This window comes from Carettochelys insculpta, chromosome 6, assembly GCF_033958435.1.
Source record: "Carettochelys insculpta isolate YL-2023 chromosome 6, ASM3395843v1, whole genome shotgun sequence".
Classification (NCBI taxonomy): domain Eukaryota; kingdom Metazoa; phylum Chordata; order Testudines; family Carettochelyidae; genus Carettochelys; species Carettochelys insculpta.
This window is the reverse complement of record NC_134142.1, coordinates 60728629-60744580: the sequence shown is the minus strand read 5'-3', so window position 1 is coordinate 60744580 and position 15952 is coordinate 60728629. Positions and strand designations below refer to the sequence as shown.

The 15952-nt window shown below is 48.6% G+C and overlaps 1 long non-coding RNA gene across 1 annotated transcript in view; it reads left to right on the top strand.

Annotated features, from left to right (window-relative positions):
- Nucleotides 1-13920, top strand: part of LOC142015370 (uncharacterized) — a 44077-nt gene extending 30157 nt beyond the window's left edge. Inside the window, exon 4 of the long non-coding RNA XR_012646140.1 lies at nucleotides 13612-13920. This is a non-coding gene — a long non-coding RNA (uncharacterized LOC142015370). The remainder of the gene's footprint in view (nucleotides 1-13611) is intronic.
- The last annotated feature ends 2032 nt before the right edge of the window (nucleotides 13921-15952 follow it).

The window sequence follows — 15952 nt, the reverse complement described above, 5'->3', positions numbered from 1 at the left end:
CCCTTTTGATGCTTGTCCTTTTTATGCTCTCCAGTTGATGGCCTCTTTGTTTCCAAGGCATGGAAGTGCACTCAAGGCCTCCTTCACTTAAATGCCATGTTAAACTCATGACACACTTCCTAAGGACAGCTGGCTGCAGCTGCTCCAGGAGTCCTCAGGGCACCGCTGCATGCCTCAGTCATCAGTCACATGACCATTGTGTGAGGGGTATTTTCCCTGGCCAGGAGACCATATATGTTGCCTCCTCAGAGCTCCCAGCTCCCACCAAAGAGTGGTGAAAGACAGGTTCGGAACCTCACCGTGACCCCCAAAGATTGAGGTCCATTGTGCCATCATCGTCTGTCCCACAGAACAGCCAACGCCTCTGAAAACCTGGGTTTTCACTGGCTCAGCAGAGGTCTCTCAGGCCTGGTGTGCATTAGGAGGCTAGCCTGGCTTAATTACGTCACTCAGGGACTGCGTCCCCCCCTCTTTTCCCACCCCAAAGCAGAGTGAATTTTATTACATGCAACTTGGAGCTGGTGTGTGACCATCATACTGGTGCACATAACAAAATCCATGTCGTGGGGGTGGAGCCAAGCGGTTCATACTGTGGGAGGAGGCACAGGCTGGGGGCAGAAGGTTGGGTTGCAAGGCTGTGAGGGCTCCAGCTGGGGATGTGGGCTCTGGGGTGGACAGTGAGGAGAGGAGCTCAGGGATGGGACAGATGGTTGGGGTACAGGGGTGTGAGGGCTTCAGCTGGAGTATGAGTTGTGGGGTGATGCTGGGGTCGGGAAAGGTTTGGCGTGAAGGAAGCTCTGTGAGGAGAGGGGACTCCTCCCAGCTCTCTCTCTTGGCAGCAGCACCTTTGGTGTGGGAGACAGAAATGGGGCTGGAAGGGGACTATGGCCAAATGGGGTCGAGGTCTCCAGGGCCTCCTGCAGCATGAGGACCAAGGCCAAGCTGATGTGGCCAGGTGAGGGCAGGATTGGGGGCCACTGTGGCAGGATTGGGGCCACCACAGCCGGACAAACAGTTGGGCCTCTACTGCTGTGGCTGGGTGGGGCCGAGGCCACTTGCGCTCTCCCCTCCCCATGGCAGGAGCAGGGCCAGAGCCTGGCAGCTGAAGCCAAATGGCCAGGCCCAGATCCTCTTGTGGCAGGAGCCACGTCAGGGCCATGCTGCTGTGGCAGCGTCTGGGATAGAGCCCAGCAGCCCCAGCTGGTCTGAGGGTGAACTACTGAGAGGTTGGGGGTGGGGTGGTCCTTCCCCAGCTGCCACAGGTCCCTGGCCTGTGCAGCTTAATTGAGCACTTGCACAGTATTAAACAGGTAGCTGCATGGCCTGTCAGCCCTCCAGCTTATAGAGATCTTAGCTCAGGGGTGTGAAAAGCTCACCCTGTTCCACGCACACACCATGTGAGGCAGAGGCAAGTTAAGAGTTAGTGGGGCTCGGTGTGCAGTTTCATTCTCAGCCTCCCCCGGTCCCAAGCAGCCTGCAGAGCCCCTTGTAAAACTTGAGGGTAATGCAGCACTTCCTGGGCCCCTACTTTCCACACCTGTGTTTTAGGAGCCCTAGTCATTGGGGACCTCGTGCCACTGCACAGCTTATTTCATGGTAAATCTGTTCCTGGTGTGAAGTGGTTACACTGAGCTATGTCCCTATGTCAATGGCAAAATTCTGCCTTTGAGCTAATTGCTACATCTTGCAATAGGAGAAGGCCTTCCTCTGCTGGTAGCCAAGCTGTACGGGGATGGAGGAACCAATTGCACTTGAACATAAAGAGGTGGGAAGCAGAGGGCTACAGGAGCAGGCTGGGAGAGGAGATAGGATTAGAGGGGGACATACTGGGTGGGGAAGGGACATGCTGGAGGATGGGAGCAAAAAAAGGAGCAAGCATGCATGGGAAAGGTGTGTGACCGCTAGAGAACACTCCCTTTCCAACTCCTGCAATGTGCCCAAGATCCCCCAGTCTCAGAATTCCTCTGCTGTCTGCAAATAGCTGTGAAATCCACTGGCACCATGTGGGTCTCATCCTCCTGGAGTGGGAAGGGGTGTAGGGTTGAATCAGGGCTGTGCAGTAATGGAGACTGCTGACTGTAAGACAAGAATCCTGCCTCATTTCTTACTGACGTTGGAAGGACTGTAAATAAATCACTGCGGCAAGGCATTGCAGGCACAGAAAGGGGGGTTTCATGGTTAAAGCAGTTGAATGTAGCCTGGGAGAACTGGATTCTCTCTCTACTTCTGCCATAGATTTCATATGTGATGTTGAGCAAGTCACTGAAACCACACTCTTTCACAGATGGCCACGAATTGTGATGCATAGTCTTCATTTTCTTGGTACCCAACTTGACACGTGTGGGTGTAATTTCCTGGCATGGTGAGCGTGCAGAGCTGCGGGTGAGTGAAAGCTGTGCGCAGAACATACAGAGCCACATAAATGCGAAGGACTTTGAAAAATCAGGATCTGGGGGCTCAGATTGGCACCTCGAATTAGTGGATACTTGACATTAATAGCTTCATGCCTGAGTTCCCCCTCTGTGAGCTGAGCATAATCATACCACTAAAAGCACCACTGAAAAGCCCATGGGGGAAGTTAATTCTATGTTCAATACCAGGTTTAGACAGCGTGCAGTAAATGTGGCATGAGTCCAAACACTGAAAGATGAGGACCAAACGAAATGTGGAATAGTTTCCTATCAAGTGAACACTATGCACCACATGCAGGGAATGAGGCAGGATCGTGCAGAAAAAATATGTGGTCATTTAATTTAGGACTGTATCAGAATTGAATAAGCACAAGGGAGTTGAATTAATGGTGCATAGGCCATCTTAATTCAAGCATTGCCTAACTTTTGAGGGCTTGGTTTTGAGTTTGTGTGTAACACTTACCTTACTTATTTATAAGCTAGACTGATAGAGAAACAGCAAACCAATACAGTCCACTAACAGAGAACTTTTAAAAACCACAGTTTATACTAAAGTTAATCCAGCCCAAATACAGGGGTCTATGAGTATAAAATAAACATGGAACTGGTATAGGGGAGAGGCTATGTAAACACATGCTCATCCTCCATAGGAAACACACAAGCTTCTTACCGTGCGCCCAGGTGTACAAATAAAATAAACCATAATGGTTCTAAGTAAATCTAAACATGCCTTTCCCCTCCCCTGTCAGACAGGGTGAGTGAGTAGAAACAAAGGCAAGCAGGGGTCTCTGACAGCTCTAGATTGAAGGTATCATCCTACCTTAATTGTTAGATCCATTTCAACAAAGTCAGTGTTATTTCAGTGTGTAAGCTCTCAGACCTCAGATGGCGTAGTTCCAGGTTCCTCAGTGGACTTATGTCTGTTCATATCAGCTGAGGATCTGGCCTTATATTTTTTATTAAAACCCTGTTGAGGAACTAATCCTTCATTGCTTGCGCACCAACAGTTTCTACTGCAGTCAGTCCATTATTTGGATTGCACAAAGCAGGAAGGAAAGAGCAGGCTCAGTTGTTCTGTTTTTCAATGTCTTTCCTGTCTTGGGCCCCAAAAATGAGAGGTACACTTTCAATTTTCAGTTTCTTTACTAGGCGTGCATCAGTTGAGACCAGACATGTTGACTGCCAGGCTGTGTATAACTGCAAGCTTTCTCCTTTGTATTCAACCTCCCCCCTCAGGATTGTGATGTCATCATTCAGTGTTTGTGACATCACAGTCCATCATAACAGATGCAGTGAGGATTTCACAAATGGGCTATCAGAAATCTGTGAATGAATCAGGCAACAGGCGCAAGCTGATTAGAACAGGAAATGCTTCTCTAGTCACAGATTTGCAAGGATGGGGAAAAGCAGAAAAAGTTCATTGGCAGTTTAATTGTGGAGTTTGATCACTTTGCATTGGAAAGTGGGGCTTTCAACGCAAGCAAACAAAGGTTTTGTATTTTAACGGTTAGTGCAGCATTTTGTAGAACTTGCTCTATTCTTGTGAACATGAAGCCAGTAAAAGCTTGGAGAAATTAATTTCAGATGGGGAGCATGGTGTAAAATGCAATAATAAGTGAAATGTTTGATCATGATCCATGTTTGCAATTTACATGGCAAATGAAACCGTTCATAGTGTTGTTCTAAATGGTAAATTCTGTAACACATAAAAATTGCATTTTTCTCGCAGCTGGAAGCAACCCTGGCGAGTCACGTTAACTGCTGACGTTGCTCAGCACAAAACCAGAATTACTGCTTGATAGCCTAGGTTCATGGGACGTGCATATACCGTGTTCTGTTGTTCGTGCTTTGCATTTCATATTGCACATATCTAAAGATCATAATTGTAATTCATGGGATGGGGGTCAGGTCAACCAAGTACACGGTACCCCCCAGCCCCCTTTGCTGTGATCTCTGTGGTACCCCCTGGCATTATTGCCTCCAAAAAGCTTTAATGCTCCCCATGCTTCAAAAGAGCAGGAATACCTAGGAGAGCATGCTTTCCAGCTTTCCAGTCCAGAATGCGTCAGCAGCCACTCACTCTCTGCTCTAGGCTGCTGAGCAAGTCTAGCAAGATTTAGGCAGATTTATACTTCAGGTCTATCTTCCTGCAGTTCAAATGTCTGTAGCGCATGGTATTTTTCACAGTGACTGATTTAACAAGATGGCTTACAGCTACTTTAACTGGGCGGCATATGAGGAAATTTGAAATGTGAGTGGCCTGTGGTTCTCTGACATAGTCATGTCTAAACGTGCAAAAAATGCAAAAATTCTCAAGGGAAGTGGGGGAAGCCCCCTAGATTAATGTATTTAAAAACAGGTGAGTCAAAATGTTAATATGCAACAGGGAATGCTGCTGGATTGGAAGGGTGAGGAACAAGAAGCCCTAATAAGGCTTTGTCATCAGTTATATGCTGTGGCTCTTATCAGCAGACGTCAATACAGGCAAGTCCTGTAGCTCCCAGACCCTTGCTGCAGGAGTAGGACTGTGAATGCATTCATGTGGGTCCTTCTTACTCTATCTTTTTGTTATTCTCTTCCTGCAGGTCTGTCTTTCCATTTGTGTACAGGCATATAGATCTGTGTCATACAGCCTGGATCATGATGGAAGTGTGTAATTGGCTGGTTACTTTTCCATGATTCTACTTCATCCCTTGACTGGACAGACTTTCTGCTGTCCCGGTGACCCAACCAGCGGTTGATGCTTAGCTGGTTAAGAATGCAGAAGGCTCAGGTAGAGTTTGGGGAATATTCTTGACCTTTATGCCAACATCTTATGCAGAGATGGTGACCAAGCTGGGCCGTCCCCTCCTTCTATGTGTCAGGGAGCGATGGTCTCAGTGAGGACACATTTCTCACTAGGTACTTTCTAGCAGTCCCTTGAGTTCCACGTCCTTTGGAGTCTTTTTTTCAGACGTCATCTTCTCCTCCCTGTTCCTTTTTCCTAAACCCTTGTTGTGTCTCATTTACTTAAACAGCTGGGGCCAAATCCATCCCTGGTATAACCACATGGAGGTCCAGCAGACTGCAGTCCACCTGATGTCTGGTGTTCGTGCACATGGCTGCTGGTGTAAAGCTGCATGCTTATAATAAAGCCCTCTCTTGTGGGCCAGACTGTGAAATTCCTGTGCCAGTGGGAGAGCCGTTACCCCCATGGCTAGTCCTGTGAAAGGGTCAATAGCTGCTTTTTTCAGACTGGCCCTATGCATTGCTGACTATTGGTTTTGGTATTTATTATTGTGTGGTGTTGGAGCTGGTGGGATTTTGCTCTTTCCTTGCTGCATTCTGTTCACTATGGCCATGCGCTTGAAGTGCTCTGGAGAGAGGACACTGTGTAATGGATCTCCTGCCAGCTAGTTTATTGTTGGTATCACATTCCTATGTCAGCAGCCATACCTGGAAACACACGTTTTCTCCCACATCCATGGTCATGCACCCAGGCTTGTGCACGTACCAGAGAAATACAAGGCACTCATGTTGGAAACCTGTGAGTCAGATTCTCTCCTGGCTTGACTCCATTGACTCTAGTGGGAGCAAAGAATGGTGAAACCTGCGATCGGAAACTATTGATACCCAGCAGGGTCTGAAGAAATGCTTCCCTGACAGCTAGCTGGGAGCGGGGAGAGACCCTATGTGTGTTTATGTAAATACCATTTGCTCTTGCTGTGCTTAAATTTGCTAGATAGTCAGCAGGTGGGGTGGTGTTTTGCTCAATGTAATCAGATTAGCCCATATACCGCGTTACCTTAGCACTGAATGCAAGGGTAGTCAGTTTGATAACCAATGTAATTTTTGTGGGGATACGGAAAAGCAGGACTGTGCTTAATGTGTTGTAAAGGCAGGGACTCACATTTTGCGGAAATGGCCTGGCTAAACGGGGGCTCAACTGTCAAAGTTTTGGGAGAGTAAAGTGGAGGCAAGTGTTGTGGTCAGGAGGCTTATGCATCCTTCCAGTGCTCCTTGTCAGCTGTGCGCTTGGGTGGCCACCCAGGAGAGATTCAGATGCCTCCCAGCAGATCAATCGAGTACCCACAGCCAGCAGTATGCGCTTCTACCTGCGGTGCCCATTTGCTTGTGCCGTAGTGCACATAACAAAATTTATTCTGGACCTGGATGGAAAAAAATTGAGGGAACGCTGCTCCCTTCCCAGTGGTAGTCCCTAGACCGGTTTGACCTGTTTTCCCCCCACTGCTCAAAGAACAAAGTGAAATAGGTTTCATTGGGTGCCTCTTTCTTATTTTAATTGTGGCAGAGCTGTGTTTCTGCCCTGCCTTCTAAGAGCTAAAATTCCTGAGAGCTGAAAACACTGGAGGTGGGATAGTGCTTCTGTTCAGCCTGCAGAAGAGCCGAAAATGCCTGAGACACAGGTGCGGATGTCACAGCCAGGAGGTAGATGACAGTGGTTGGTTGTAATTGTATAAAAAGCCCCAAAGAGGGAGGCACCAAGAAAGCATAAGAAGTTGCTCTTATAGTTCTGATCCCAGACGAAAAAAGAAAGCACTGAAAATCAAGTGTGTTCAGACTGATGGCCACAAGCAGTCCAGGTGGCCTTACTCAAGCTCTGGATAGCAGGATGGGGAAGGAGTGAGGTAGGCTGAGGTGTGAGCAGGGTGGATTTATTTCTATCCTATGAGAGAGAGAGAGAGAGAGAGTGAAAAACAGAAGGATAGGGAGATTGGGAAGCTTTTGTTGAATGCAGTAGTCTAGAAATGGATTTATAGGCACGATCAGAAACTCCAGCCAGCCTATAAGGACGGGTTGGCATGTAGGAGGATGACTAGAAAGCACAAAAGAACAGAAGAAAATAGGATCTGAGCTGTTTGTAGCTGGGCATCTGGCGAGGTAAGGCAGTATTAAGGTATTTCTCTGAGCAGGACAGCGAAAAGAAAATGAGAAAACAGCTGCACATAAGAGATGGCAAAGAGCTGATGGCTCCTAGTCTTTCCCTTCCCAGAGCACGTTTTTTCTAACAGTGCATTTTCTGGTCTCCTTGCTAGTCCCATTTTAAATGCCCCAAACAATGGGGCTCCCCAACCTCCTGCTCCAGATGAATCATCTCACGTCAGGAAACGTTCCTCCTTTTCAGCCTCAAATTACCTTTTTTTAATTGCAGCCATCACATTCACACTTAGCCCCTCAGAAAGCCCTACATATTTTTTCCTGCTCCTGTGGGAAAAGCCAATCCAGGATAAAACAAGTATTACATTGCATGCTTCAGTTTGAAGGAAGCTCGCTCCAGCCCCTGCAGCCCCCCTAGGAAACTAAATAGTAGTAGTAGGCATCCTTCAGTCTACATAGACTATGGATCACGCCCTTTGTAGTTCCATTTGGGATCATCATTTGCAGCATCGACTGTGACTGTGAAGGCCCACATGAGTGACAATCCTTGCTGCATCTGTTGCATGTGTAATGGGTGTCTGGCAGGTCCTAACTGTGCTTTCTGTGGGCTCACTTCTCCTCTGTTAGCTCTCTGATCTAGGAAACTAAATAAGGGCTTAGGTTATTCAGGCTGACTATTTCAGGAAGTCCTTGTAGTTCTAGCCAGCTTGGCTTCATGACAAGTTGTTGTTGCTAATTAATCAAAGATTCCAGTCCCAGTCTGTGCAGCTTTAGCCAGACGTATCCATGAAAAAACAAGGCACTGGTCTTCCCCACTCTTGTTTCCTCTTCCCCAGACAAGGTCCTTCCTCTGCTTATATTAGGAGTACCAGACATGCAATTTTATTGGGACAGCTCAATATGAAGGACTTTGTTTTAGGTAGGCAACTGTATCCCCTTACTCAGGAAAAGTGTGCCCCGATTCTTCACATTTGCTCACCCTAGCCTAAAACTGAATTCAGCTGTGATGCAAGGAAGCGCAAATAGCCTAGGTGAGCAGTAGAATGTGGCACCTACTGCTGTATGTTTATTACAGGAAGCTGGTACTTCACTCCACCACTATTGCAACCCAGCTGCGCAATGTTTTACACCTCAGGTGACTTCTTTTCCTTGTGTGTGTCCTGGTATCGCTCCTGCAGTTGAGGCAGGAGGCTGATTGCTGATGCGCTTGGTACTCTGCTAGTTACAAATTGTGCCAGCCTAAAGCCATGTCTGTGCTAGGGGGAGGCCTTAGGTTTATTTAGAGGATTTACTGCTCTCAAGTTTTCTTTGGTGCTCCTTCCCCTGGGGTTTGTGCAGAGCTGCCAGCCAGGTGCTCGGTGATGCCTTCAGCGTGAGATGGCTGAAGTGAATTCTTTGACATCCCCCTCCTGCCCCAGTTAAAAATGGGAAATGAAAGCCGGGGTGACCTCTCACTTTGCACAGGTGTATTGTCTTTGACTTGTGGGGCCTTATACAGAGGTGTGGGAGAGGAGATCCAAGCCCTGTATGTAGAAACCACATGTAAGGTCAGTTTAAAGCCCTGTGACCTTGTAGGCTGAAGGGAATGGGTTCTAGCCCTGTTACAAGTGGGCAGTGCCGGATTGCAAACAAGTTCCTGGTTTGAGCCCTTCCACGTTCCTGGGCTTGTTTAGTCACATTCTTTTCAAAAGCCACAATCTCAGTTTCAGGGCTTTACATCTGCATTGTCGTGGGGTTATAACCACTCGCATCCTGACCCAAAAGAGAGAGGTGGGGGCCTCATGGGATCGCCACCCCTGGGGGCTAGGTACAGAAGGCCTGGGAAGGCTCTGTCTCCCCTGATGCTGATGTGCCCACTGGATCCCCAGTTGCAGGCTCAGGCAGTGAAGTTTTAGCTCTTAGGCTCCATGCCGATGCTGGCAGCAGCAGTAGGTGCTATTCAGCTCCTGAGTGCATCACTATTGTCCCAGGATGCCAGCGGTGTTACTGAGGAAGCCAGGAAGGGAGCTGCACATCCTGCCTCCTCCGCTGCCCTGGAACCTGCTGGGGGAGAACACATGCTTCTGCGCCTGGCCCATGGATTGCAGGGGAGGGGGAGCTGCTAGGGGTTGAGGTCCAGCCATGAGAGGTGGGGGCTGGAGGGAGGGGTGAGAGGTGTAGCTGGGCGCTAGCCTCGCAAAGGAGGGGGATGCCACTTGCCACCCCTGTTTCTTCCGCTAGTGGTGCACTGCCACTGATGGAGATGCTGCCTTCAGAGCTGAGCAGCAGGCTGCCTAGGCCAAAGAGGCACATGGTACGGGGGAGTTGGGGCAGGGAGGGCATTGCGTTTGATGGGGGGGCAGGGCCAGCCTTATGGGTGAGTGATAGTCCAGGGCCCTGTGGTTTCCTGCCGGCTTACAGCCCCCTACTTCCTCTCTCCTGGCCTGATTAACCCCTGCGCACTGGGCCTGGAGCTGAGGAAGGCAGAGCTGAGGGCAAGGTCACCAAAACCTTTGTAGATGTGGGGGTGGGAGGGCATGTACAGAGAATAGCCCTAGAGCTTCTTGCAGCTGAGGGAGGTGCCCAGAGTGGGATCTGACATAGGCCAGAGTGGCCCTGCCATGGACAAGGAAAGTCCTTCCCTCCCCAACGCTGCCAGGACTAACAGCTGGAGTTGTGCCCCCCCCCCCCCCCGCAACCTGGCCCTTCCATGGCAGAGTTCATGCAGCCTTCATGTCCCCTGCTGTGTTTTTCACAGCTGTGAATTACATAGGGCTCTAATGATGTGGAAGCCCTCTCTGTACCACCATGCACTGTGTAACAAGGTCCCCAGCATCAGTTAGCACTGCCGTATAGCGGGTGCCAGTGAGATCCATTTCTAGCCGCTTTTGACCACTGCTGAGGCGAGCCCAGGGTTTGGCACCATCTGACGGTTTGGCCCTGGGTGTGCTGTGTGGGCAAGCCATGCTGTAGCCGATGCCCAGCCCCCACTCCCAGCCCAGTCTTGACGAGGCCTGTGTGTCCTCTGCAACGCTCAGAGGGCACCAGCCTCCTGCTGGCCTTTGAACTTCAGCCTGCAGTGGGGGTGGGAGGGTGCAGTGGAATTTACGGGAAGAAATTTGTCCCCCTGTAAGCTGTCTCGTATATACTCGCTAGAGTGGGATGACCTGGCTGCTGCAGCCAGGGCTGTTACCCAAGGGCTAGCTGAGATTTCCTTCCCAGGACCAACTGTGAGGACAGGAGGGGTGTTTGTTTGGCAGTGAGCGGGAGCTGTTCCATGGCCTGCTGGCGAAAAGAAGGGCCTGAAAAAAAAAAAAAAGTTCCCTCTGGCATGTGTAATCAGGAATTAATCCCTGCTGTAGGCAATGTGCTGCTGTTTCTGTGCAAGTGTGAGCCAGGGGTGTGCAGGCAGCTTGGCTAAGGACAGCTCCCCCCACCACCCCCGACAACTGTCTGGCTGTGGGTGGGAAGGTGGATTAATCTGCTGTCCTTGTGGATTAATGCCAACAGGCAGGCTGGACTAGGACAAGATAGATGACAGAGTTACACAGCAATGCGTGAGAACCCTGCCCCTTGCAAGCTCGCACTGTTTTCCTTGCGTGACTGCCTCCCTTCTCGCCTCCAGCCGACCTCCACCTTGTGACCGGCTCCCTTAACTCCTTCTTTTCCAGCCCTGGGAGAGCATGTGCACAAAGCCTAGGAGGCTGGGGGCAGGAGGGAAAGCCTGGCCCAGGGTTTAGCAGAGGAGCGAGCTGCCCAAAGCATGCATTGTTCAGCAGTAGGGGCTTTTACAAGAACATTTGGCAAGTTATTACCTCTGCAAGCATATTAGACAGCACAGACTCCCCCAGATGACCTCCCAGCTGTGCAGTACTGAAAGCAAGAGTTTGCCTGGTGGCAGCAGTCAGGGGCCTGTTGCCAGATGGTGGGACCCTGTAGGGTCCTCAGAGGAGGCTGTTGCCTGTGGTTGGATCCCTGTCAAGGGCCCCCATTATGCTGGAATACTGCCACTCTCCAGCCCTGCTTCCCCCTTGCAGCGGGGGGGGGGGGGGGGGAAGTTGGCCTCTCCCCACAAGTTTTTGACAAAAATGAGCCCTTGTCTTGCTTGTTCTTGCCCACTGATCAAGGCCGCACAACCAAAGAGGATAAATGTCCCTTTTTGGCATGGAGCAGGGGGAAGCTGGGGTGGACAGGGCTTAAAAAGGGACTATTCCCCACCCACAATGGAACATATGGTTGCCCTCGCTCATTCACCCACATTGCTAATGGCAGGTCAGTGCACAAGCTTTTATTGTCAATGTAAATATAAGCCAGCTGCACAGGTGGTCAGCTGCTACTCCCTTACCTGCTATGCTCCCCTTCAAACTACCAGTGTACTGCTAGCAGTCACCTTAAACATCCTCTGTGCTCCTTCAACGTGCCTGATCCCAGCTCTGCTCCTGCTAGGGCAGTCTTCCACAGTCCCCATCACATCTCCTGAGGCCACTCTTCAGCCCTCCCCTGGGCTGTCTACAGGGCCCCTGGCTCACTTGACTCACAGCCTGAAGCAAGCTGAGGGGCAACTCAGCAAGTGAAGAATCAAATGACTATGGTTCCACGTCCTGTTTAAAACTGTCACAATTTGACAAATGCAAGAAATAGGGGCCAAGGTAGACGGTCTTAAGATGAACATTTGTTTCTACCAAGGTGGACTAAGGCCATTAATGGAGCAACAGATCTGCTGGGAACATAGGAAAGGGTCTGAGAGCACAGGTCAAATAAAGCCAATTAACTGAAAGCCTCATGGCTGCAACTGAGGGGGTAATAACCCAGTGTTGCTTCTAGCTGAAATCTGATGTGGGCGTGTTCTCTGGTAGGCCTAGTGCCATTCTTAGTGGCCAGGGCCTGGGAAGGTGGCCTGTGACCTGTGCGGATAGGCCCGAGACACTGTGGCACAGAGCAAAGTAAGTTGTTTTCCCATATTTTCCCCTATTGTCTTACAATTTATTAAACAAAATTAATTTATTTGCTTTGAACTGTATACAACCATCAGTGGGTTAGGGAAGATGACCCCAGAGAGGGGACACCTTAGCCTGTGCCCTAAATAACCATAAGGTTAGGGTTTGAACCTCCAGGAATCACGGGCCCAGGCTGGTTGAAGTTACCTGGACTCTGCCACACTGGAACAGTAGCCCTGAGGGTGAGACACCCTTAGGTACAGGAGGTGGGAGCAGGGCCTCAGATCCTTCTGCTGGCCCATTTCACAAGGGTAGTGTAGAAGCCAAGAACATTCCCGTCAGCAGTAAGCCCACTCCCCTGCTTACACTAACCTTAGTAACTACGGCTGGAGGTATCATCAATGTGTTGCGAAGGACTTCTGTGAACACAGGAATTTTGGTAACCAGTGGGGCAGACTGCGACCTGTGAGTGATCAGCTTCACCCTGTCTCAGGCTGTAGCTACACTGCCCTTTTTGTCACACCAGGTCATGAAAAAAACATCCCCTTGAACAACAGAAATTTTAGTGATGAAAAGATTGTTAGCGGGAGCCCAACTGCTGGCAACAAAGCTACCACCACACATTAAGGGTGGTTTAATTTGAGCACTGGGAGAGCTCCCTCCCAGGGAGAAATAGTAGCCACACATTGCTCCTTACAAACAGCACAGCTGTGCGGTGTAGACAGCCTAACCCAGCAGTCTCTAAGCCACCACCCAAAGACCAGGTAGTGCTATCACTCGCCACCTGAATGGTAAAGCTCTGCATCTTCCTTTAGTGAAGCTGTTGTAAGTAGGCCTTTTAGTGATTTTGAAACAGTATCACTGGCACTGGGACAGTACATAGAGGTCAAAAGGTCACATTTCGGCACTCTGCTGTGGAAGAGCTGCTGACCCCTGCTCTAAAGACTGAGGGCGAGTTGCTACATAAATGCATTCTTCCCTTCCACAACAAACTGCTTCCCAATTCAGCATGATGGGCCAATACACAATAGTACGATCAGAAAAAGAACATGGAAATATTAAACCTGCTCAGCCACCTATTATATAAACATCTAACAATTGTTCACATAGCACCCTAGCTGTGCACAGCCTTGTAAATCCACAACCAACCAACACGAGAACACCCGCGCCAAAACACATACAGGGTACAGTATGGGGACAGGCCTACCTCTTCAAAAGGGGCCTGGAATTTTACAAGCCTTTAAAAAAATTATTTGGAGTCTAAGTGCCTGAGGTGCTGACCAGCAACAACTTGTGCACTAATTGGGAACTGTGAGTAACACTAACAAATGGCTGCCTGCCTACCAGGCAGTGAGGTGTGTTCTTATGCAACATGCTAATGCTGACAATCTTTCCTTTGTTTTCAGGCCTGCAGTGCCGCCTCCCAGCCAGACTACAGTTATGGTGGGATAGGAGCTGTTGTTTTACCAGAAACCTTAGACACTACTTCAGGAGTCAAATAAGAACTTCTCTGGTCAGTAGAAAACATACCAGGGGAAAAAAGGTTAAACCCTTAGAGCAGCAGCAGTAGCTCGTCTGTCATCTAACTGAATGCTTAAGATGGTATGCAAAGCAACACGCTCCAAGGGTCATCTTTTCAAGTGTAAAATAGAGCAGTATAATGCAAGGCACAGATGATTATTCATAATGGCTATCATAAACTGAGATAAAATAGCTTCTCAGCAATGTACTGTACATGGTATTTTCACCAGTTTGCCTGCTGCTCTGCATCTATTTTAGCAGAAAATACTTTTTGTTCCACCACAGGCAATCAAGTGAACATCAGCCTCCGTGTTAATTACTCAGCTATAGAGCTATCACCCAGAAATTAGTTTGTAATTCAGTGAGTGTCTTTCATGCAAGGATCGTGATGTGCTCCACAGGTTAAGCAACTGAACTTTAACTGACAAATGAGAGGTAGATGAAGGTGATCTCTCTGTATCCTTTACCAATCAGGCCATGGATATATATACTCTCAAGGACAAAGCATGGGATCAGTTGAGCAGTCAAGAACAATATTAGATAACAGTTTTTGGTGGGGGCTGAAGCAAAGAATAACATAGCTAGTTATCACTGTGAGGGCAGGGGAGGATTTCAAGTACTTACACCTCAGTAGAACACCACACACTCTTTGATGACAATGCCAGTTGTTGTCACCTAAAACAAGGTAAAAATTGGTGGCCACCTATGGGTCTTCAAAGCCCAAAGCTCTCTGTAATAGTTAACTAGCCTCCTATTCCACTAGCTCAAACCCTCTAGTGACTAAAACTAATGGAAACACTGAGGCCAATTGTAGGTGGGTGAAAAAGATAGGCGCCAGTGAGACCATGTGCTACAATAGTATCCCCTTCCTGTTACTGCAAGCTCTCCCCTGGCACTAATAGTCAGTAACAGAGATTACCAATAATCAGTGTTTGAGAACAAGGAGCACTGTAGAGACCCTGTAGTGCTGGCAGAAGACAGCTTTAAAAAAAGGTTAATGGCAGATATTAAGATCAACTACGTAAACTGAACTTGAGCGAGAAGACAAGCGGCCAGGGGATGAGCCAGACTGATGCTTCAACCTAAGGTTCTGGTCAGAAAACCCAGGCTTGCGTAGTGTTGAAATGAGATAACCCAGCAGTTCTCAAAATTCACTGCACTGTCACCATCTTCTGACAAATTATACATGACTGTGGGGAGTGGAGAAAGACCTGAGCCCCCAACCCAGGACAGAGAAGCCTCAAGCCAAAGCACTTCATTCCCCAGGCTGCCGTCCTGTAGCCTGAGTCCCAATACTAGGGTTGAAGTGTTTGGGTTTCAGAGCCAGGGTGTGGGCTCCATCAAATCTAAGCCAAATCCAGTGGCCCCATTAAAATGGGATTGTGATCCAGTTGGGGGTCCTGCCCTGCAATTTGAGAAGTGCTGAAACACCAGAAACCTCCTTCAAGAATCCTGTTTTCTATTGGAATTCTGACCCTTAAAGATCCCATCCCCAGGCAAGGTCTCTTGTCACACAGTGGGCTCATGTATTTGCAAAGCTAAGAAAGGGGGATAACTGGAGCCATTGAGTAGTGCTTTTACACTTGCACCAGCACATCTACATCTGGAAAAATTTAGCAAATGCTTCTGAAGCTGGGAAGTTGCCCAGAATAAAATGCAGCAAATTATGTGTTGTCACTGTTCTCTTATGAGAAAACACTGAAATATTTCTCAACAGCTTGAAATGTGCATGTTCTTCCAACTGTGAGGCTAGTTCAGTTCTTCAGGCCCATGTTTTCTGCATTTTACAAAAGGCAAATTATGTAGCTAATAGCATTGCCAGTTTTCCTAGAGATGCAAAGCAGATGTGTCATTACTCAGAGGACTGGCAGCAGGACATTCGTGACTGGTAACTAACCAGTGCTGAAACTGTGATGGTCAGTGCCCCGCCACAGGATATATTACAGTCTACCAGACAGCTGTCAATAGCCCTCAGGGGGGAAAAGAAAAAGCAAACTATCACGCTCTGGGCATGTACAGCTTTTAATTAATCCAAATATTTCAGCCCACTCATTTCCTCTACCAGTAATTACTACCTAGCAATACTTCTAAGTACACAGATTGTCATGCACTGTGAAACTTTCCTTTCAACAATAATCCTTTCATATTAGTCATGTCTAGACTCCAGTATAGGTCCTGAGCAAAGCTGTCTTGAACAGTGTGAACTGCTGTAAAAAGAGCAGCTGA